The following is a 25203-nucleotide window of genomic DNA, read 5'->3' as shown; positions in this document are numbered from 1 at the left end:
CACGTTCTCTCTCCCAATCTCCCATAAAACACTTAATTTAAGTGCACTAGGGCAACAGGCCTTGCGAACAAAACGAAAGTGTCCGTTTTTGCTAAAGTTAAATGGTTCGAATTCGAAAAAAGTCAGTCTAACACATCAGCGCAGTCACCCCTAGACAGTTAACAGAGATCGTTGTAGGAAACAAAGCAATCGCCGTTTGTTTATTTTACTGGTTCGACGTCTTCGTCTTGTGTGAGACAGGCCAGACGGATCAGTCTCAGTTGGACAAGGAAGCAAGAGGAACTTCCTGGCAGATTAAAACTGTGTGTCAGTCCAGACTCGAACTCGGGACTTTAGCCTTTCGCAGGCGCTCTGCCGACTTCCTTTTTTTTCATTTTGGTCGTTACTGTTCTCGGTATTTAGTCTGGGCGGACGTCAAATCGCACCTTACCGAGCACGCTGAGCCACCGTGTCGACGCGGAGTGAGCTACCCGAGCACGACTCACGACTCGACCTCACAGTTTCATATTAGCGCACACTCCGCTGCACAGTGAATATTTCATTCTGAAAGCAAGAGGAATTCCGAGGCATTTCTACGTCTCGCCGACAGCAGGACAATTCGAGAGAAATTAAGTATCTCAATTGAGCGCTAAGGGAAGAGAATTAGGACGCCTAAAGGGAAGAAAGTCCGCCTCCGCAGTTGAGTGGTCGGCGTGGCTGACTGCAATACGGAGAACTTGGCCTTCATTCTCGGTATTACCGTCGATTGTTCCTCGGTGGTAGCACTGGAACGGGGTCCCCCATGTCTGAGCAGCGGCTCCGAGGTCTGCAAAGCCGCCAACGGCCGGGAGACCGCTGTGCTGATCGCAGTCGCCTCCGCTCCACTTCCACATGCCGTCATTGGCTGGGGATGACCACCTTATTATCAGTTGGTCCCGATGAGTGCGTCTTTCCGCCAGAAGAGTGGAGCTTTCCCTTGTTTTGTTTTGTTTTTTTCATTCGGAAGGAAAAACATTACTCCGGAAAAACTACACAAAAAATCAGACTGGTTTCTCTCGAAAAATGTATGTTCTCTTACGTTAAACATTGTACCGCCTTGTTAGGTAGTAACATGTAACGTCTATCGCTGAAGACATATTTATTACATTCTTGCTGTACACAGGGCTTTCCATTCTTGAAAGAAGTGTAAAATGTTTAAAACCTATGGAATGAAAACCTAGAATTTTTAAACACTGAAAGTTTCCTACAGTCACTACGAAGCAAATGAAGGAGAAACATTGGCATCTCCCAGTCGGTTCAATTTTTATGGCGCGAAGACGATAAAATATGCTAAACATACGTTCGACATAAAAACAAGTGCGCTGTGGAGAAAGACAACAATTTATGACAGTCTCCCACAACATTCCTGTGCTGTGACTATACAAACGAATGACTATACAAACGAATAATGAGGTTTTCCGTTATAGGAAAAAATCTAAAAAAGGAAAATAATGTAAATGCAGTAAAAGTGAAAGACGTCGAGCGAATAAAACTCATATTTCGGAAGAGCCGGGTTCCAATTCCAATTGAGCATTCAGTGATTTCAGTATGTCTCTCCTCAGAAAGGCCACTGTTCTACGTCTAGCAAAAGAAAAAAATAGCCTAATCAAATGCAATAGTAATCAGTAAGAATAAAAAATTCTTTGTAAGTCAGTGATTTGTATTTTACTTTCGTCTTATGTCTATATTTTAACATGTATATAATGTTAACCATTTCATGTGTTAATCACTGATCCTTCTGAAGACGACGTTTTTAAAGACGTCCAAACATACGTCAAGGATTTTTCAATAAACCTTATACTTACAGTGAAATGAACACCCTTACCTGCTTACAGGCGTTGACATACGTCAACGGGGACAGATGAAAATGTGTGCCCCGACCGGGACTCGAACGTGGGATCTCCTGCTTACATGGCAGACGCTCTATCTGAGTCACCGAGGACACAGAGGACAGCGCGACTGCAGGGATTTATCTACGAATGTAGTGCGGGACAATACGTTGAGAATGTGGGTTTCGCGGGAGCCGTGCCAGAGATAAATCTCTGCAGTCGCGCTATCCTCTGTGTCCTCGGTGGCTCAGATGGATACAGCGTCTGCCATGTAAGCAGGAGATCCCGGGTTCGAGTTCCGGTCGGCGCACACATTTTCATCTGTCCCCGTTGGCGTATGTCAACGCCTGTAAGCAGCTAAGGGTGTTCATTTCATTGTAATTTCATTCTAACGAGCTGCTTGGTCACCGATGGTATCCGTTCTTTCGGACATGTCCGAAAGAACAGATACCATGTTAGTAGAAAACCTTGTACTATTGCAAATGATTACGCTGTTTTTTCACCTTTTCCTACACGAAGAGTACATTAGCGCTGCTGCCTCCAGCCATGTTCGAGATTTTGAAGACCACTGTTCTTTTTTCCACGAGGATGCTGTGAACTGCTTCCGCATTTCTTGTAAGAAAGAATAGTAACTTGCCATCGACAAGTCAGTGTAAGCCCACGCTGAAAACTAATAAAATAAATTCAAACTGTCATAATTTAGACATCACTTGATTCAGAAACATGAGAAGTTGAATGAATCCTATGACGCAAAACAGGTGTTCACAGCCAGTGCTTACTTTAGAGGCGAAATGTGGTTTTGCAACTTAGGTCGTGAGCTTCAATGTAATTTCCACCAAATGTTTTGTTTCTTACTGCGGAAGACATGTGGGGATATGTGTTTTACAATAATCTGAGACGTATAACTCCGTAAAATGGTTGTTTCCAACATTTCGCGGCTAGAAACAAAAGCCAACCAGTTCCTTTGTTCCACACGACTGTAAAGCGGGGAAGCTATATGTTTTCAAGGCTCACCATTTCAAACCAAAGTGGGAGCTAAACAGGTAATTCGTTCTTGTCATTTCTAGTAGTAAAGTGTACGAAACATGCAATCAGAACAAATATTGTGCGAAGGCTGCAACTAATATTGGACATTTTTTTACATTCCGTCGTGAAACAGCAGATAAAAATGTAGTTCTTCGTTACGATCTTTAAAAAAAATCTCTTGCCACGTTGGTTTATAGCGTTATTTTGCGAAACTGCTCAACTGCTGAAATCCGTTACAGCTTCGCGTAGGTTTCCAAAGTAAATGATATTTCAGTATATCTGCGTACAATGTCGGCGTTACAGATATTTTGCACTTCTCCAGAATACGTGTGTAAAATATAGTAAAAATTCTCTGTGTGAAAGAGTCTGAATCGCAATTTTCAAGCGCACCACGCCCACTCCCCTGAGCAGCCAGCAAGAACGGAACACTTAAACGCTCCGCCAAAGTGCCAGAAAACTAGTCAGGCGGCAAGTCCTGCCTCCCGTCTCGTGTAATGCGGTTTTAAACATGAGCTACGTCACTTCAGTGCATTAGCGCCACGCTAGATTTCAGCGGGCAACATACGGCTCGTAATCCCTCCGAGTTACTATCTTGTGTTTCATCTCTGCACCTGATATTACACTATCCAGAGTATCGCGGGCGGCAGCAGGTTTTTGCGTAACGACACTTTCTTCGCTGTTAATTTAGCAAGAAACGTTTTGATGAAATTACTGTGCAGTTTAAAAGCCTCCTCTTATTTTATTCGTGGTTACTCTTCCGTGAATATCAGCATATTACAGCAAAACTTGAAGATTATCCGCAAAGACGCGCATTACTGCGCAGTTCTCACGGGCAACTAAGAACAAATTAACTATCCTTAACAAAAAGGGACTGCCTCTAGTACAGGAAGTTACTAAGGCGTGGACATTGCATCACCTAGAGTTCGAATACTCAGGGAGAGGTGAAAGTGTGTAGCAAAAATTACTGTTTTTCCTCGTTTCGTAACCGGAGACCATAAACGAAAATAAAGCTCCGTTACACCACCTTATGCTGCAAACTTCGATGTTCCTTCACCTATCCAGTGGATGTATTAGTATTACAGTCCGATTAAAATTACTTGATAGCTGGCGTCTGTCACTAGCCGCTACATTGTTGCCACATCCGCTGGCGCCTACCACTAGGTTGTAGGCAGGTCACTTCGAAACTGTTGTTAATGTGTAATGTTGGAAGTGGTTGCCGCGAGGTATCTCGTAAACGCGTGATGTTTTGCTAACAGCTGATTTTAAGTGACCCGAGGCTGAACTGCAGCAGTGGTCAGCACAATGGACTCGCACTCGGGAGGACGACGGTGCACACAGTGTCCGGCCATCCTCATTTAGGTTTTCCGAGATTTCCCTAAATCGCTTCGGGCACATGCCGGGATGGTTCCTGAAAGGGCACGGCCGATTTCCTTCCCTACACTTCCCTAATTCGAGCTTGTGCTCCGTCTCTAATGGCCACGTTGTCGACAGGACGTTAAACACTAATCTCCCCCTCCTTCTGAACTGCAGCAGACGACGCGTTTTGTAGCCCTGAATTAAAACTCCTGTCATAACCTAACCACAACCTTGTGATGTGCAACATATCCGAGAAAACAGTGGTTAGCAATATTCAGAAGAACTAAAATCACAATCGCTTTCTTCACGGAGATTAAAGATAATCTCTACCAACAAACCCAGGAGAGAAAAAATTGAGTTTCAGCGCTAAAAGCAACCCTTAATTTCTCGCTGTCATTGGTTACCCTAAACATTCCCATATTGGCTACTCCTCGCTGGCACTTGGCTGCAGATTATAGGCGACAAAGGAAGATTCCAGACGAAAAAAGAATGATAGGAAGAACAATAAGAACAAATAAAAAATTCAATACGATGATGAAAATGACGTGGAAAAAAATCAGAAATGAAAAACATTACATTAAACCAATTAACTGAGTAAAAATTATAATCAAACTCTTTATATTACATTTAGAAATAAAAAAATCGCTACAATTGACGAGATTCGCACCTACGACCTTCTGCACGTGAGGTTTACGCTAACCTGGGTCAAAAAGTTATATTCAACACTGTGGTAACTCAGTCGCAACAGTGAATTGCAGCCTTCAAAAATTCAACTTTACACACCGTCGTGCAAAACTTATCTAATGTAAGTCGATCTCTGTGATTATCATAACTGTATATGTGACGCTGAATTGCGTCTTGTGTGGAAGACTCCAGTAATGTTTGCTTAGTGCTGTGCGTGAAACGTTTGTATTTCATTAGATATGAAATAAAATTGCTAGACGCATGATTCGATATCCAGACACGTCAAGAAAGAATGCCAGACAAGGAACTAAAAGTGAAATGACCAATTGTTGTGGCAGTTTGACAACAGCGAACGGTTCGGGCGTGACATTGAGCGCTCTGATTGGAGGAAACCAGTTCCAACGCGTGAAGTGTCAAATATCAAGTAATACTAATCAGACTATAGTGAAACTAAACTCGTGTCTTAAAAGTTCACTGTGCGGCATCACAAAATAAATAAAATATGAGAGAGACAAAGCAACTTTATTCTCCTTAAGAGTACATTTCATTGGCTACAATTCACATTTGGTAAAATTTGTAAAAATGATGGCTTATTCTGGCATGGATCGAATCAATGAAATTGCGTACCTATGGATGGGCATTGCAATGTAATACAGAGAGCTGAACTCTGCGATTGTGATACACTCCTGGAAATTGAAATAAGAACACCGTGAATTCATTGTCCCAGGAAGGGGAAACTTTATTGACACATTCCTGGGGTCAGATACATCACATGATCACACTGACAGAACCACAGGCACATACACACAGGCAACAGAGAATGCACAATGTCGGCACTAGTACAGTGTATATCCACCTTTCGCAGCAATGCAGGCTGCTATTCTCCCATGGAGACGATCGTAGAGATGCTGGATGTAGTCCTGTGGAACGGCTTGCCATGCCATTTCCACCTGGCGCCTCAGTTGGACCAGCGTTCGTGCTGGACGTGCAGACCGCGTGAGACGACGCTTCATCCAGTCCCAAACATGCTCAATGGGAGACAGATCCGGAGATCTTGCTGGCCAGGGTAGTTGACTTACACCTTCTAGAGCACGTTGGGTGGCACGGGATACATGCGAACGTGCATTGTCCTGTTGGAACAGCAAGTTCCCTTGCCGGTCTAGGAATGGTAGAACGATGGGTTCGATGACGGTTTGGATGTACCGTGCACTATTCAGTGTCCCCTCGACGATCACCAGTGGTGTACGGCCAGTGTAGGAGATCGCTCCCCACACCATGATGCCGGGTGTTGGCCCTGTGTGCCTCGGTCGTATGCAGTCCTGATTGTGGCGCTCACCTGCACGGCGCCAAACACGCATACGACCATCATTGGCACCAAGGCAGAAGCGACTCTCATCGCTGAAGACGACACGTCTCCATTCGTCCCTCCATTCACGCCTGTCGCGACACCACTGGAGGCGGGCTGCACGATGTTGGGGCGTGAGCGGAAGACGGCCTAACGGTGTGCGGGACCGTAGCCCAGCTTCATGGAGACGGTTGCGAATGGTCCTCGCCGATACCCCAGGAGCAACAGTGTCCCTAATTTGCTGGGAAGTGGCGGTGCGCTCCCCTACGGCACTGCGTAGGATCCTACGGTCTTGGCGTGCATCCGTGCGTCGTTGCGGTCCGGTCCCAGGTCGACGGGCACGTGCACCTTCCGCCGACCACTGGCGACAACATCGATGTACTGTGGAGACCTCACGCCCCACGTGTTGAGCAATTCGGCGGTACGTCCACCCGGCCTCCCGCATGCCCACTATACGCCCTCGCTCAAAGTCCGTCAACTGCACATACGGTTCACGTCCACGCTGTCGCGGCATGTTACCAGTGTTAAAGACTGCGATGGAGCTCCGTATGCCACGGCAAACTGGCTGACACTGACGGCGGCGGTGTACAAATGCTGCGCAGCTAGCGCCATTCGACGGCCAACACCGCGGTTCCTGGTGTGTCCGCTGTGTCGTGCGTGTGATCATTGCTTGTACAGCCCTCTCGCAGTGTCCGGAGCAAGTATGATGGGTCTGACACACCGGTGTCAATGTGTTCTTTTTTCCATTTCCAGGAGTGTATTTGCTTACCCGCCTGCAGATCAATATGATAGCAAGAAATCTTATCCACTATGATAATGCTTTGCTGAAAAATGGTGAGCTGATGTTCAATTTATTCAAATGTTTCTAACGCTGAGGACTGGTAATGACAGTGTTCGCGGGAATTCTTTCAATGACAATCTCAAAGAAAGTCAGTTCGTATGCGCGCGCCCGTCGGTTGTATGGAATCGAGACATGGAGGCGGAAAGAAGCTACATTGTTTCGGCGTGCTCACAACCACAAAGTGAATGAAATTTTACGATTTTTAGACGTATATCCGACGTGCCGAATTCACAGGGCTTCCCTCATACGTTCCTGGTTCAGTGAACATTCAGGCACGCTGTCGCACCTATACTGGTGCTCTACATCACTCGATCTTAATACCTCAGATAAATTCTGAGAGTATTCGGAAGACCTGGTGAAATTTAGCAGCCAGCATCCCCGTAATTTGGTAGCTTGAGTGTCTTCAGGTGGCTGTTGCACACTTGAATAAACTTGTGGCCTCCTTCCCTCTACAAACGGAAACCATTGTCAACAATAAAGGCGGTGTTACACGGTATTAACCATGGTGTCTCCTAGGAGAGATATATTTTTGTCCGATGTGCTTATTTATACTTTCCTCCACTATTCTACGATACCACTCTTCATGCACTCCGTTAGACTGGCTATAGAGGATATAAGTACTAATTTTTAATTTATGTAATAATTTGAAGGGCAGGCAATTTGCAAAACTTTCTAGAAGCATCTTGTTGGTGTGTTATGTCCGCGGCTAGAGGGTGCAGTTTCTTTCCTTCGAAAGCTAGTTGCGATCACTTTTCTTAAATAATATCTAAGCAGTGTTGAAACGGTATGTATAGCGGCGCGCAACCCTATATCCAGATGTATTCGAGGAATGACACTGTATTTAGTGGCGTACATGAGCAGCCATTTAGAACATAGTCAACAGTTTTATACCCACACTAGCGTACCAAACAAAGCTTTGCAATTGCTAAGTATGTATGGAAATTGTATGTACGTTCTACTCTCCTTCTCCCCCCTCTCTATGTGCATCTCCTCCTCCTCCTCCTCCTCCCCCTCACCCCTCTTTCTGTCATTCACATTCTCCCTCTTCTCTTTTCGGCTCCCCCTGCCTCCTCTCTCTGTCCCTCTCTTCCTCCTCCTCCTCTTCACCCCTCTTTCTGTCAGTTACCTCCTCTCTCCTCTCTTTTCGTCTCCCCCTGCCTCCTCTCTCTGTCTATCTCCTCCTCCTCTGCCTCCTCACCCATCTTTCTGTCATTCACCTCTTCCCTCCTCTCTTTTCGTCTCCCTCTGCCTCCTGTCTCTGTCCACTTCCCCCACTCCCTCTCTATGTCCATTTCTCCTCCTCTCTGTCCATCTACTCTTTCGCCTCTTTCTGATCGTGAGCCTTGCTTATTGTTATTCCAAATTCAGATTTCATAGTATGTAGTATTGCTATCACAGGTCGATAACAATAAATACAGCTCTTCTGTTTTCTAACAAAAACAGTACACTGTTGTATTATTGTTTAAAAATATAAAATGGCTCTGAGCACTATGGGACTTAACATCTATGGTCATCAGTCCCCTAGAACTTAGAACTACTGAAACCTAACTAACCTAAGGACATCACACAACACCCAGTCATCACGAGGCAGAGAAAATCCCTGACCCCGCCGGGAATCGAACCCGGGAACCCGGGCGTGGGAAGCGAGGACGCTACCGCACGACCACGAGCTGCGGACTTAAAAATATACATAGCCTATGTCCGTCTGAATCTTTATTATTAGGGTATTGTGTAAAAATTTAAAGTGAATCGGCCAAGAAAATTTCGAGATTTTCGGCAAAAAAGTTAGCCCTTTATATATACACAGATGAGCCAAAACATTACGACCACCCGCTTATTAGCTGGTTTGACCTTCTTTGGAACGAAATAAACCAGTGATTGTGCGTATCAGAGATCCGACAGTTTGTTCGTAGGTTTGTGGTGATATGTGGCATTAGATGTCTATGGACTGGTCATGTAATTCGAGTAAATAGTGGACCGCTGATTTGCGTACTTGGTGATGGCGCCGGCCGTTGTGGCCGGGCGGTTCTAGGCGCTTCAGTCTGGAACCGCGCGGCCGCTACAGTCGCAGGTTCGAATCCTGCATCGGGCATGGATGTGTGTGATGTCCTTAGGTTAGTTAGGTTTAACTAGTTCTAAGTTCTAGGGGACTGATGACCTCAGATGTTGAGTCCCATAGTGCTCAGAGCCATTTGAACCATTTTTTTTTGTTTTTTTTTTTTTGTTTTTGGTGATGGCGCCCGACAGCGACCCAGTTGGGCTCTATAGAACTTACATCAGGCGAATCTGGTCACCGAGACGTCAACGTGGGTTCACTATAATGGTCCTAAAAAGTACTGTAGCACTGACCACTGTTCTGGCTCCCAGATACCGTCGGGGAAGACATGAAACGTGAAGGCATGCAGGCGGTTTGCAGCTATCAGCGTGTCTTGGATTACTATCACAGGTCCTAAGCAAACGCAGAAGAATGTCTCCCATATCATAATACTGCTCCCACCAGCCTGCGTCCGTGGCAAACAAGCCGCCGTTCACCTCGATGACGGCGTTTATGGAGTAGCAAAAATGTGCTTCACCCGAAGAACCAACACGTTTCCATTGATCGATGGTCGAATCCTGACGGTCCCGTGCCCAATGCAATCGCAACTGACAATGCCGTTTTGTCAACATGTGAACATGTAGGGTTGGTCTGCTACGGCTCCATGTTCAACAGTGTACGATGAACAATGCGCTCTCAGACACTTGTGCGTGCACCAGAATTGTGCTCTTTCGGCAGAAATGCCACTGATCATCATTTATCCTACTTTACAGATGAGACACGCCTCCGAACGCCACGTTCTGTCAAGAGTCGTGGACGACCAAGCAAAGCGCCTAGTGGTAGTTTCACTGTCCTACCTCTTTCCGTAGATGCTCACGACAGTAGCACGTGAACATTCGGCCAGTTTCGTCGTTTTCGAGATACTCGTTCACAGGCTATGCATAATAATAACCTCCCCTTTGTCAAAGTGGCTTATCTCAATGGATTTACCGATTTGCAGCCCTCCGCTAGGGTGATCCCCTTCCGTGTCTGCTCCGCTTACATACGTATGTTACCCCGTCACGTGCCCGCAACTCCACCTGGCAGCATCCTACGTCGCAGTGCGCGGTGGCCATAATGTTTTGGCTTGTCGGTGTACATTACATATATATTATACCTGCTAAAAATATATAGCCTATGTCTGTCGGAAAGTTCATTACAGTATCGTGTAAAAATTTAAAGTAAATGGTAAATTACTTTTCTAGTCTTTTGGTAACAACGTTAGAGAACAACTTGACTTTATATATTAGTATAAATTATACTCTCTACATCAATGTAAGCTGCATTACGTGTGAAGGACCGTATGTACCAATTCCGCGTCAAAGCACGATCCAGCAAACTGTGGAATTTATGTCACACTATTCATGTGTGTTAACGTTGCCTGATCATTGAAACGAAACTTGATGGTCATCAGCACGGTGTCGATGATCTGATAGCGGCACAGTACATCGTCTACTGCTGGGTTTGCAACAGCTTCGGAGTTCTTCGACGCATCTACCACTATACAGGGTGCTTTTCTCCACCGTGTACAAATTCTAGGGACTGATCGATGAGAGGATATGGAACAAAAAAGGTCTAATGAACTTATGTCCGTAAATGCATCGTTTCCATGCTCGAGACCATTTATTCAGTCATACATTGCTCAGAGACTTCGGTCTAAAACGCGCTGCACCATGCAGCCATAGTTGTGGTCTATGTTGAAATGGTTTCCATGTGCCTCAACGCTTACGTGTACGCGCAGTAGCATGTTCTGTCTCACACGTTCACATCGGCCAGGCCGCATCCGAACAGTGTCAAAGGCAGCATGAACACGCTGCTCCACATCAGGAATGAGCTCTGCATACACGATACTATTCAGATGGCCTCATAACCAGCAACCGCAAGGGTTGAGATCCGGTGAACAAGCAGGGCATGCAACTGGACTCCTTCTTCTGATCCATCGGCCAGGTAAGACACGATTGAGATGCGTTCGGACGATAAACATTCGAATCATCAATGGCACTTCTTCCAGCAGCGGAGACAAAGTCACCCGCAAGAAACGCCGTTAGTTCCGGCCTGTTAGGCGACGTGGAAGGAAGACTGGTCCCAAAATACGGTCGCCAATTATCCCGGCCCACACATTCCGGCAGCACTCATGCTGATGATTTGCTGTCGCCATACCATTGGGGTTATGTGTACTATACCAAAGACGACAGTTATGAAAGCTGAAGATACCACTCCGTATAAACGTGGCCTCATCTGTGAACAGGATGGATGACACAAATCCCGGAATCGTGGTTGCCTGGTGAAGAAACCAGTGACAAAACTACTCCCGATGTGAAAATTCTGTGGGTAGTAAGCCCTTGATAGTAACAGCTGCCATGGAGAGAATTTTCCACACTTTCGTCTGGCTTACCCTGTACTGGCGGGCCAACTGCCTTATACTGACAGGGCGGTCGCCTTCCACGGTGTTAAACATATTTTTCCTCCAAGTCTGGTGTCCGAACATTTCGGGTCCGTCCTTCATGATTTCCTAATCCCTGAAACGACCCTGTCTCAGACAAACGGCGAAAAACTGTTGCAAACATTGAACGCTGTGGTTGTTGTCGGAGGGGACAAGTATCCTGATACAAACTTGCTGCCGCCGCCCGTTGCAATTTTCCTTTCCGTAAGTAAACATCAAGTCTGAAAACTCTCGATTCGAATGGGGAACCACTGTCTACAACGCTGTATCACATCCACTACAAGGTGAGTCAGCAAAAGAAGTGAATCGGAAGCAACATTATCAATTACTATGGCAGGAGAGCGCGCTAGGACATGATGTATGAGGAACAGTACCTACCATACTCTAGGAGGAAACCATGCACATTGTAACTGTGGCTGAATGGTACAGCGCGTATCAGACCGCAGTCTGTGTAACAAAGTATAACTGAATAAATGGTCTTTAGAATGGAAACCATGTATACGAAACGTAAGTGCATTACACCTTTTTTGTTACGTATCCTCTCATCGATCAATCACTACAGTTTGTACACGATGGAAAACATCACCCTGTTGTTGCAATACTAGGTGTTGCCAGGTCATGAAAAACCACATTCAGTGTTAAAGCCCCATAACTTGGCTACACGGAGTCCTTTTGCGATAACGAGGCACAGACATTCGTTATTCAATCATTAACGCTGGCAGAAAACTGCACTCAACGTTTAACACAACCTGGGAGCTTTTAATCCGCACTGTTCAGCCACAACACTATGACTCTCCATCCATCGTGTAAATGAACACCGTTAGGCATGTAATTGAATAAGAGTCATATTGTCCCGGGGTCAGGGATTTTCTCTGCCTCGTGATGACTGGGTGTTGTGTGATGTCCTTAGGTTAGTTAGGTTTAAGTAGTTCTAAGTTCTAGGGGACTGATGACCATAGATATTAAGTCCCATAGTGCTCAGAGCCATTTGAACCATTTGAATCATATTGTCTTTGTGGAGTCAAAGTCACTGGCAGTTACGAAGTTCTGGCAACCAGTGCAATTATAACTGCGCCATTGCTAGCACTATTGTTGTTTGGATTTAGGACACACAAACCCGAGGTTATCAACGACCCTATAAAATTACGATGGGTGCTCAATAAGTAATGCAACACATTTATTTTTCGGCCAATTTCGGTTGAAAAGATACGGAATTTGCTGTAGGACATTGTGGAATATTCCCGGTTCAGCCCCTATAGTTTTATAAAGTTCCACTAGGTAGGTGGCGGTGCCATATGTAGCCTTCAAAATAACATCTTTAAAAGAGATGTAGTTGAGTTTCTTTTGACGGAAAACCAGAGTATCTCATATTTTCACAGAAGCTTGCAGAATGTCTACATAGACTTGGCAGTGACAAGTGAGTCGTTGGGCTAGGCATCTGTCATCATCGCAACAAGTTCGCGCAAACCCGTCCCATCTACCGCGTGCCGGCCGGCCGCACACAGCTGTGACTCCTGCGATGCTGGAACGTGCGGACACTCTCATTCGAAGTGATCGACGGATCACAATCAAACACTTCGCTGCTCAACTGTACGTCTCTGTTCGTCATTGCTCGGTTGTCTGGCCTGGCTCCCGCCCTTTCCACCTTTCTAATTCTTCTTATTCTTTTACATCTGTCGGTGATTTATTGTCTCGTCGCCGTCGTTCTGTTTCCAGCGATTTTTATCAAATTATCCACTTTTATGTTTTATGAGGAAGTATTGAATAGGATTGGGGAGAAGAGAAGTTTGTGGCACAACTTGACCAGAAGAAGGGATCGGTTGGTAGGACATGTTCTGGCCTCAAGGGATCACCAATTTAGTATTGGAGGGCAGCGTGGAGGGTAAAAATCGTAGAGGGAGACCAAGAGATGAATACACTAAGCAGATTCAGAAGGATGTAGGTTGCAGTAGGCACTGGGAGATGAAAAAGCTTGCACAGGATAGAGTAGCATGGAGAGCTGCATCAAACCAGTCTCAGGACTGAAGACCACAACAACAACAACATGTTTTACTGTGGTAATGGAGGGTGACGAAACACCGGTCAGATGCACAGAATGTGTCTCCCACCGCGTAACATGTCCCCAGGGGACAGCTGCCTTCTAGGCGGAGCAACTCACCCATTTTTACCCTCTTACCCTTTTATCACTAATACCTGGTTCTATGTATTGGTTTTTATTGATTCTTTTTTACAACTGGGTTCATCAGGATTTTTCTTCTATGCGCTTCCTGTCTGAGGACTGTTCCCAGCTTGATGCATATAGAATGGAGGGACTGATGACAGGGATGGACTTATGACCTAGTAGTTCGGTCCTTTTACCCTACCAACCCAATCCACTGTTGCTGATGATACGTCCGTTGGAGGTTATCTGAGAGCAGCAGGCTATGTGCTGGCACCAGGTTTCGCACTTTTCCTTCCATTCATCCATGCCAATCGCAACACTACTCTGCTCTGTATACGCACTCATCACAGCCATCCGCACGACACAGAAACACGCTTGACACTTCATAACCGGTCCGAGAAAGGCAATGGCAAAGCACGTCCACTAGGATATTGCCTAGAACGGCGATGCAGGATTCCTGCATTTGCTCCCCTACGCTCATGCCGTGTACGGGACAACTTTGTCTTTGAGTATCTGCAACTGACGGTTAGACGTGTATGACTAACTTATCACTAATATAAAAAATGCGAAAGGGCCAGCTCCTACATACAGACAGAATAAAATTAAATAGGTAGAAGTAGATAACTGTTTGGTCACACAACATACGTGAATAAGCCACTCCGTGACACCTTAAAGTCTTCTACTACTTTAGAGATAAGTTCTGACAACTCATGAAATTTTAAAATACGCTCTACACTCACTCTATTACCTTAAATTGGGAGCAAGTCCTCATTTGAACCAAGGGTCGCTCTTCTGTCATCCTACAAAATACAAGCATTTAAAATATGTTTCACTAAAGAGAGTGCGTCACAACCATTACAAACTTGTGTGTTCTTGCGTTGGAGTAGGAAATGATGCGTTAAAGGAATGTAGTTAATACGCAAGCGTGTAAAAAAGAATTTAGTATCTTCTTCAAGGCTGCATGGAGGCAGAATGACGTGCCTTTGCTTAGTGCTATTATGGTTAATGGTGTCCTGGATTTTTTGAGCACTTTCGTCTGCTGAGAACAAATGCTGGATGCCCTATGCAGCACTTTACAAAAATACAGATGAGAGGAGGTATTCTGTGCGCCGGTCACGCCTCAACTGTTCCAGTAGTGCATGGCATGCTGGATCAAATGTCGAATACTCTTTCGAAAAACGATTCCTAACGACACAATGACGGAAAGCGACTGCACAGCTCAGATTACCCCCTGCTTAAAGCCACCATCGTTTTCATTTAAAATCTCAAAATTGTTTAGTTTAAAAATATGATTTAATTTCTTTAAAATTTAGTAGCCAAGTAAGTAATTTAAGGCCCAGAAACATCAAGAAGTTCTTAAAAATATGATAGGTACCTGTTAAATACTGGCCAGGTACACTAAAAACACGGCGTGAGCTATTAAAATTGAAGCACACAATTTTAAAACCAGTACTTTGTGCCAGTTTCTCCAGCCTCTTGAGCATCAGCTGCAGTCGATGGCACGTGCTTATAGTGCTGAAGGATGAGAATTGAGAAGAAAAATTGTTCACAAAGAAAGAATATTCCACAGGCCGGATCGTGTGAATGACTGTTGAGACCTTGCACAATGTACATGGTGGTTATAATTCAAATTCCGTTACTTGAGCCAGTGTAGAAGGAAAAACATTTATAGAATTGGTACCCAACTTCATTAGAATGATGTTCAGACTGTGCGCTGCAGGATTTGCATTGTTGGTAATGTTAGTGTCATCACTTGGCTGTAAGCGCCGTTACCAGTACGTCGATGTGGGGTTGAAACACATTCGTCAGTGTTCATTACAGTTGCAGACAGTCAGCATGGGTCTGGACAAGGTGAGCAGGGCTCGTGTCGAAACAACGGCAATAGCGCTGCTGCTCTTCGCGAATATCGATGCATTAAAGGAATACGGAGAGGTCCTCTTTCCGTACCGGGGTCGAAGAACATGATTCAGTAGTTCGAATTAACTGGCGATTTGGGAATTGGTTCTGGGACAGCTGACGGCCAATTGCGCCACAAATTGCTGAAGAAGTTAGTTTTGCCATGGCTGAGAACGCTGGATGCAAGGTGCGATCTTCAAGCAACTGTGTCACGACAGCTGAACATTCCACGGTCCACCGTTCGAAAAGTGCTGGTGCGGTTCCAGGCTGACGTGGATGCAGATGGTCCTCACATTGAGCAACGTTTGTAAGCTGCACCGTAAACATGTTACGCAACTAACAATTATTACCCTCTCATGTGGAAATTAAAATATGTTTTTTTTTCAATGGTATATTAGTTATTTCTCTTCCGCACGTTCTTAAAAATGTTTCTACAAAGTCTGATTGTCCTACGATCACTCGTTTCTCATACGGTCCTCTCAAGAACGAAAGTTTAATTATAACCATCCTGCATATTTGTGATGTGTTTATGTTGTAATGGGTAAGTATGCAAATGAAACTAAGGGAAAGAGCGCAAATTCTGTGTCAGTACATAACTTATTGCTCTTTACGAGAACCATATATTCTAGACTGAAAAATGAGTTTTGTATAATTTTCATTTACGTGGTAAAGAGACCTCTGATTTTAATGTTTGGTCAATCAGAAGAAGCTCGTGTTTTTCAAAATTTTATGGAAAAAATGTATCGTAATATCAATGATCAGGAACAAATTAGTCAATTCTGCCAACTGTCTGATAGAAGGAGCCGGTTGTATGATGCAAGTTTTGTGCCAAGAAATAATATGACGTATTCTCTTCGTTATTGCATTGTAATGCAGAAAAAAGACAAGCGTAGCGTTGCACGAACAAGGACGACAATTTGCAGTGCTAGAGAGTCACAGTTGCAATACAGGGGCTGTGGACTGCCATGCAACACAAAGCAATTAGGTTGAAAATAAGACTATCAGAAAGCTATCGAATGCTGTCAAAGACAACAAAGCCACTTTTTAGATACTTCAATTCAACAGAAGATATTACGCCTCATTTGCACTGAAGATATGCAGTCTATACCTAATGTTAGATTTGCACTGAACTCTACCCGTATGTCGTCGTCCTGTTGTAGGGATGGTAGTTAACTTGGAGCCGGATTAGGGAGGTAACTTTGACAGTCATTGGTGGATGTGGCTGGTCGATTATTTTGAGCGACATCAGATAGATGCGGAATTCGAATGTGTTGTCTACACAATCCTAGAATTACGAAATGGAGGTCGTACCTGTTTTATAACCGTTTTTTCCTAATTATTACAGAATTGGTTGCATTTACAGGTGGAAGTTGTTGTATAATCAACAGTTTATTGAAACCGCTCACAGAACACGAAAACAGACTGAATGCAGAGTGACTGAATCCTGATCCAAAGCAGCCGCCAGGCGAGAGCCGTCTACCGCGCAGCGACTTTCTCGACTGCCTCTCGCTTTTATCCAGGTCCGCTCGGACCGCGCTGCTAGCGGACGAGAGAACTTTGGGTACTTATCCAGCGGCAGTGTGCTTCAGTCACATCGCCTCGCTCTCTTACAATATACAGTTTGGCGAGAAGAATAACACTCGAGTCGCGTATGTGACCCTGTCACGGTAGAACTAATGTGCGCTAACGAGTTTTCATACACACGGAGCGTGGCCGTGTAGCAAGTACTAAGCGCGTAGCGCAGGTGTGGTCATCTCGCGCTTGACCGAGTAACCTTAAACTACGCCAGGTGAGCAGGGATGACACACTTTCACTGCTTCCCGCCCTCTGGCGGCGGCCGGCGAGGGTTTCCGGCGCCGGATAAGGCGGATGGGTTGCAAAGGATTATGTAAGTGTGCCACCGCGCTCCGTCTACTCTAGAGCGAGGACGCCTTGCTGATCGCTGCAGCCACTGCAACTCACACCTGCGCACTCCGCTCGCACTGATAAGATACTGCGCTAACTTCACAGATCCCTGCTGGCCCACCCGTTACCACGGACTGACCGAATGCAAAACTTAACAGTTAGTTTGCAGGTTAGTACGCTCACCGGGCATACAATTTATCGCCTCATATGTCGAAACTTGCGGTGATTTCAAGCGACCTCACATGGTCTGAGATGAGGTTACGTGGGTGGCAACGGCATTCGGAGCGTAGACAAATGTTCAGATTGTTCACCGAGATGGTACAACGTAATCACTGTCTAAGAAATGTCATTATTACCGCTTTAAGCGCCTGAAAAACTCTTTATTTAACAACCAGTTACGTTGACAGACCCCCATACCGACTTGGTTGTTAAATAAAGAATTTTATCAGTGTCTCAGGGCAGTAATCACGATATTTTTCAAGTACTTACGAGCTGTGGGTACCACCTCCTGCAAAATGTATTGTAAGCAATGTCTCGTTTGCCATGTAACATAGAACGTCGCATGACGTTACAAGCAGGCTAAAGGAGATGAATCACTTCGGCCGTATTATACATTATCCAGTGAACTAACTGACGAATTTCTCAGACATATTACAGTGCACTAACGTGTTTCACCAGCAGTGGCAAACATCTCGATCTACAACAGAGTTGCGTCAGAAACAATACTGTGTCTGAATGTGACTACAGGTATTGGCTCAGAAATTGTGGCATGAAATCAACTCTGGTCCTTCCCTATCCGTTTCTAAACCAATATTCTGCAGGTAATTCCACCACATGGCTGTTTGGAGGGAGGTTGTAAGCGAAAGACTGCTCCTTAGTGCTGTCAATAAATGTATACGATTACAGCGGGCGAAGACGCTCCTGCTGTGGATTATCTCCATGAATGGGATCATGTTGTATGGTCAGACGAATCACTTTCATGCCAGTGGGTAGAGGGCGATATAATCTTTCTAGTGCGCCTTAGGAAACCTTCGCAGAAGAAGAGACTGAACGGACATTTAAATCATATGGAAATTGGTCTATTGTTTGAGGAGAAATGTATTGTGAATTAAAATGTTACATCGAAATGCTAGACAACCACAATTTGTCATTTACTTGTACCTTGATGATGACTGTAGCACTATCAGCTCTGACAACGAAGGTGAGAATATTTGTAAAGATACATAATTCTAAGAATTTTAAGGGACAATCATGAATGTTGACTGGCCTGGAAAAGAGCCCTTATAGTCTCTGGAAGCGCCGAGAACACCGCGCCACAAATCAGGACTTGGACATGAAAGGGATGATGTACTGGGAATAGTTAAACATTGACGTTCTCTATATTGAGAACTTATTTAGTCACTGTACCGCGAATCATAGTCGTTATCATGGGTAGTGGAAGTGTGACTAATGTTTTGGCCACTGAACTCCTTTCCAAGCAACATAAATCACCGAATAACTCATGTCTTGAATAAGGGGCTTCATAACAAATACACATGTATTCCACAACTGCACAGTGTCATTCTGAAACAACGACGCTTTGGCCACTTAGCTTTCGCCATTAAAAAATTAAAAATTAATTCGTACTGACATGAAGAACAAAAGCCAGTGCACCAAGCGACTGATAAGCACAAGATACTTCTACTAGAGAGATGCTTTGTTCCCAAACGTTGTTGATACGTCCATACATCGTCATTTAGATTTTCCCTGGAAATGAATACGAGATGATGGGTAGATTTGAGAGACGAGATAGTGAAGGCAGCACAGAATCAAATATGCAAAAAGGCAAGGCCAGTAGAAGTCCGTGTATATCATAAGAAATTGAATGTAACTGACGGAAGGAGAATACATAAAAGTGCAGCAAAGGTAAATAAAGTCGTATAAAAACTGAGACTGACAGGAAGTATAAAACAACGAAACAGGAACGGCTAGACGAGGAATGCTCGGCTGTAGAACTATACTTGACTAAGGGGATGACAATGCCGCCTACTGGAAAATTAAAGAGGCCTTTGAAGAAAAAAGAGGCACCTGTACGAATATTAAGAGCACAGGTGGCAAGCACGTATTAGCCATAGAAGGGATGGCTGAAAGGTGGAAGGGATATAATAAAACCGACAAACTGCAGGGAAGGATTCCTGACTGCAAATGGAGGAAAAAAGGTCCTCTGAACATACGTCAGGAAATGCATCGTTGCCACGGTAGATGACGCTTTGACCACGTGCCGTGTATTCCTCGTGTGTTGCAAGCTAACATTCTTCCCGTAGAAGAAAATCCGCTGCTATAATCCTTGCACTCGTTGAGGATAGTAGCAAGTGTCTGGCAGGATACGCATGATCGTACTGTGATCATGTTGGCGGGCCACTGGCCTGGAGCTTCTACTAGGGTTAGTCTCAATATCCTGTAGACCTCGGTGCTCCAAATCTCGTGTACGGATAGTCCTCCATCTCCCAGAACGTTCGTTTGTCTTAAAGGACCCATGGTCACACAAACGCCCAAAAGGGGCTTGAAATGTGGTGTGATGTGGTTGGTGTCTGTGAGGGTGCTTGTTTTGGTATAGCCGTGCTGCCTCTCGACCGTTTCCGTCTGCTTGACCATACACAAACACCATCACGGCATGTTCTCGATATGAATACCGCACCATTCTGCTGCTTACAGCACGCTGCGTCAATCACACAGCGTCAATCATTCGTCAGCGTCATCTATCATAGCAACGATGCACTGCCGGGCACCATGCTACACTCTGTCACTGCGCCAAAGTCCAGTGCTGACGGTTACGTGCCCATTTCAGTCGTAGTTGCCGATGACGTGGTGTTGATATTGGGTCGTCGTCTGTGGAGGCCCATAGTTGGGAGTACTTGGTGCGCTGTGTGTTCAGACACACTTCTACTCTGCTCTGCATTAAAGTCAGATGTTAATTCTCCTACAATTCGCCGCCTGTCCTGTCTTCCTCAACGCGTGGCGAAACCAAGGTGAAACCACGTCCAGATGTGTTGGGGTGGGGAGGCAACCCCTCATTACAGATGTCGGACGTCGTAGGCTGAGCAGACTGGTAAAACAGGACAGGCGGCGAATTGTAGGAGAACTAATATCTGACTTTAATGCAGGGCAGAGTAGAAGTGTGTCTGAACACACAGCGCACCAAATACTATGGGCCTCCACAACGAAGACCCAATATCAACACCACGACATCGGTAACTACGACTGAAATGGGCACGTGACCGTCAGCACTGGACTTTGGTGTGGCGCAGTGACAGAGTGTAGCATGGTCTGATGAATCCTGACACCTTCTTCATCATGCCCATGGGAGGGCGCGGAACCACCGTCTTCCAGGGGAACAGCTCCTTGCCACCTGTACGGCGGGACGGAGACAAGCTGGCGGCGGCTCCACTATGATCTGGAGAACATTCACGTACGCATCCATGGGTCCAGTGGAGCTCGTGCAAGGCACCATGACGGCCAAGGAGTATCGCACACTGATTGCAGACCACGTACACCCCTTAATGACGATCCTGTTGCCCGAAATCAGTGGTATTTTCCAGCAAGATAATGCGCCATGCCACAAGACTAAGAGTGTGATGGAGTGGTTCGAGGAACACAGCAGCAAGTTCCAATTGATGCGCTGGTCCCCCAACTCGCCAGATCTGAACCCAATCGAACACATCAGGGATGTGATTGGACGTAGCGTCAGAGCTTATCGCCCCCTCCCCGGAATTTACGGGAATTAGGTGACTTGTGTGTGCAGATGCATAGCCAACTCCATCCAGCGACCTGCCAAGGGCTCATTGCTTCCATGCGTTTCCGCTGTTATCCGTTCCGAAGGTGGACATACCGGCTATTAGGTACGTGTTCATAATGTTCTGGCCGATCAGTGTATATGCCAAGCTATACTTTAATAACCAGGTTTTAAGACAAAACTTCTTTAAACATGGTAAATCTAAAAAAAAAAAAAAATTCCGAAAAGAAATCCGCGTAGTTGTGCCCCATACTCTCCTACTCCTAATATCTTTGTATTCTGTTCTACTTATTGAGTCAGTATATTTTGTGAATTACGTGTTTAGTAAATTCTGTCCGCATAAAGTTTCCCTGGAAATAAGAAAAAAATTAATAACTTTATACTGTCGCAGTGTGGATACGATGTATGACAACATATATGCATGCAGCAGTAAATTACGCAGCACCTGGCAATCTCGTCACAAATTTAGTAACTTTCGTAATGAACCCACTGTTGAGCGAACACGAATTTGGGGGCATGTGGTTGTTCGTTGGAGGGGAATGTTAATATAATTACGAGAAACTAAATAGAACAAGATTTGTATTATCATCAAATTAATTAATTTGTTGTGGAACGTGAATATAAAGCAATCTCAGAAGTTTTTCTTTCAGTAAAATTATTTAAAAGTGGAGGTAAGTATGTTTTTAACAAGGTCTGTACGGGAACTTTTTTATGGCTACTTATAAGTCCCCATTATTCTTGCAAAATATTAAAAATACACCACATACCCCATAAACCCCCCCCCCCCCCCCACACCTCTTACAGAATATCGTATGGAGCACTTGCTCTCAATACTGTGTGCTGATGTTTTCAATTTAGCTGTAAAAGGCTATGCTGTAACTCAGCATCAATTTAAACTCTTGTCATGTTGTCATGTACTCCTCGATAGTTCCTTTCATAGTTGTATTGCTCCGTTATTTAACTTCTGCTGCTGTTCTCAGTTTGCACTGACATATTTCGTTTCTTGATTTTGTTAACATTTAGTCCCATCTTCTAGAATCGAAATATTTCTGTCGCTTTGCGTTTCTGCACTTTTTTTTCACCATGCTGTTTGACAAGTTTTTGACCTAAATCTACTTCATCATTCTTGAACTGTGACCTACATGGTTGAATAAATGCCTTACTAAAATCAGTAAAATGTGCATTTTCCATAATTTTGTGAGATTGCTTTAAAATTTCGCACAACATGCACCGAATTCCTATCCATTGCCACTTGGTATTTGTGTTTATCACATCACATGGCTGTACACGAACGCTCGTAGCTTTTTCCCACGCCAGCCATTTCCCCGGCGTTTCTCTACGGAAACAATCCATGAAACGTGCTCTTTGTGAGTGAAATTCTTATTTCTCTTCCTTCACAGGAAAAACAGTAACGTGGAATAGGATTTCTTGTGAAACTGAAATATTTGTGATCGATTTGGCAATTTCTCATTTCTTGAAAGTCTGCACGTATTGTCCTTGTATAATGAGCAACAGCATCCAGAGCTATTTCTTGTTGCGGGTCGCTCTGTCACATTTCCCTTCCCAGGAATGAACGGTACAGTGTACATTAAACCGACTGTACTGTAATGGTTAAGTGGCTAATCACGTATAAAATCTGCGCATTTTTCCATTTCCCGCCGACATGAAACGGCATTCTACGAGACATAGCAACTCATCAGTCGTGCTGTCGCTGGAACGAAGATACTTGTTTCAGTATAAATAAAGGGTGCTATTCGCTTCATTTTAAAAGCTCCGTAATGACAATTATGGCAGGTTTTCCACTGACAAGCAAATGAATCCTGGAATAATTCCCGAATCCTGCTTCAACTGAATTACTGAACAGCTCATACAAAATTTATTTCAATTTAGTTGGAGTGGAAGGTTGATCGAACTTCATTATACCTTATTTATGGCAGGCGGTTGGCTTGATTTGTGGTCTTCCCAGAATACCCTCTATATGTCTCTTTCGAAAGTTATTGTTGTGATGAATGGAGCACGCAACAGTTAAGTATTTTGATATTTTCGTTAAAGAGCTCGCTTCGTCAGTAGTAGCAAACTATATTTTCCCGCTCAGATTTACTAATCCACTGATGGAGAGGGCAGAGGTGGTTAGACATTAACGTTCCTTAGACATCGAAATGAGAAGGATTGAAGAACGACCTCAAAGAAGAAATATGGGGAGAAGACCCCACCTCTGCGGCATTCACCTGAAAGGGTCTAGGTGATCATAGAAATGTAATTCAGGAAATATACGAAGCCAAAAATTAGCGTAAGGAGGACTATGCGTGAAGCGTTCAACGGATTTCAAAGTAAAATTCTATTTACCGACTTGATAGAAAATTCTAAGAAGGTTTGGTCTTAAGTCAAATGAGAAAGCGGATCGAAGCTATTTGGCCGGCCGGAGAGGCCGAGCGGTTCTAGGTGCTACAGTCTGGAACCGCGCGACCACGACGGTCGCAGGTTCGAATCCTGCCTCGGGCATGGATGTGTGTAATGTTCTTAGGTTAGTTAGGTTGAAGTAGTTCTAAGTTCTAGGGGACTGATGACCTCAGATGTTAAGTCCCATAGTGCTCAGAGCCATTTTTGAAGCTATTTGTCCCGACACTCCGTGACAATAACGACAGTGAGACAGAGGAGGACACAGAAAAGACCGCAATACTAAACGTCTTTTTCCAAAACTTTTTCAGAGGTGGAACGAACTTTCGTTACCCCTTTAAATCGTCGCACGAACGACAAAATTACACATATTGGAATACGTGATCTTGGGGTAGAAAAGGAACTGAAATCGCTGAACAGAGGAAATGCCACTGGACTTGACACAATACCAGTTCGGTTCTGCACAGAGTATGCGAAAGAACTGGCCCCTCTTCTATCAGCAGCGCATTGTACATCTCTACAGAAGGGCAGCTTCCAAAAGATTGTAAAAAAAGCACAAGAAATTCCCGCTTTCAAGAAGGGTCGGCGACCAGACGCACAGAACTATAGGCCTATACGTATCTCTGACGTCAGTCTGTTGAACTTTGGGATATGTTTTGTGCTCGCGTATTATGACATTTTTGGAGGCCGAAATTCGCCTCTGTAATAATCAACGCAGGTTCCGAAAACCACTGTCGTGTGAAAACCAGCTCGCTCTGTTCGTCCACGAGACCCAGAAAGCAGCAGATACAGGCGCCCAGGTTGATGCAGTTCGATACAGATCCTCACTGCCGTCTAATGAACAAAATGCGAGCGTACGGAATATCTGACCAACTGCGTGATTGGATTGAAGATTTTCTAGCAAACAGGACACACCATGTTATTCTGCACGGAGAGAAATCTTTAGACATAAAAGTAACTCCGGGCGTACCCTTAGGGAGTGTTCACAGTACATATAAATGACCAAGTGGATAACGACAAAAGTTCCGCGATGCTTTTCGCGAATGATGCTGTTGTATATGGAGAGGTCACGATGGTAGAAAATCGCAGCGAAAATTTCGGACTTTTCGATATACTATGTCTCCACAAGTTTGTTTGTGTGGCCATTTTCCGCATGAAGGATATACATATTTGTTTTTTAACTCCTAAACGCCTTTTCCTTTCTGCAATGTAATATTCATGTTCCAGACGCGTTTCAGCTTTTATATTAACGTGGATTTTTTACAAGACAGACGATTAACTAACAAATCCACTGAAGGCGTATTTAATATTAAGGTCATGCCTGGAACGCAAATATATATTACACTGCATCAAGAGAAAGGCGTTTTCCAATTGTGCGTCATCCTTTGGATGTGGTAGTTCCCCTGATGGACGCAGATGAGCGATTTTAGCTCTACAGTTCGAGGGCCTTGCATAG

The sequence above is a fragment of the Schistocerca serialis genome, chromosome 3 (genome assembly GCF_023864345.2).
Source record: "Schistocerca serialis cubense isolate TAMUIC-IGC-003099 chromosome 3, iqSchSeri2.2, whole genome shotgun sequence".
NCBI classification, from domain to species: domain Eukaryota; kingdom Metazoa; phylum Arthropoda; class Insecta; order Orthoptera; family Acrididae; genus Schistocerca; species Schistocerca serialis.
Note: the sequence above shows the minus strand (reverse complement) of the source record.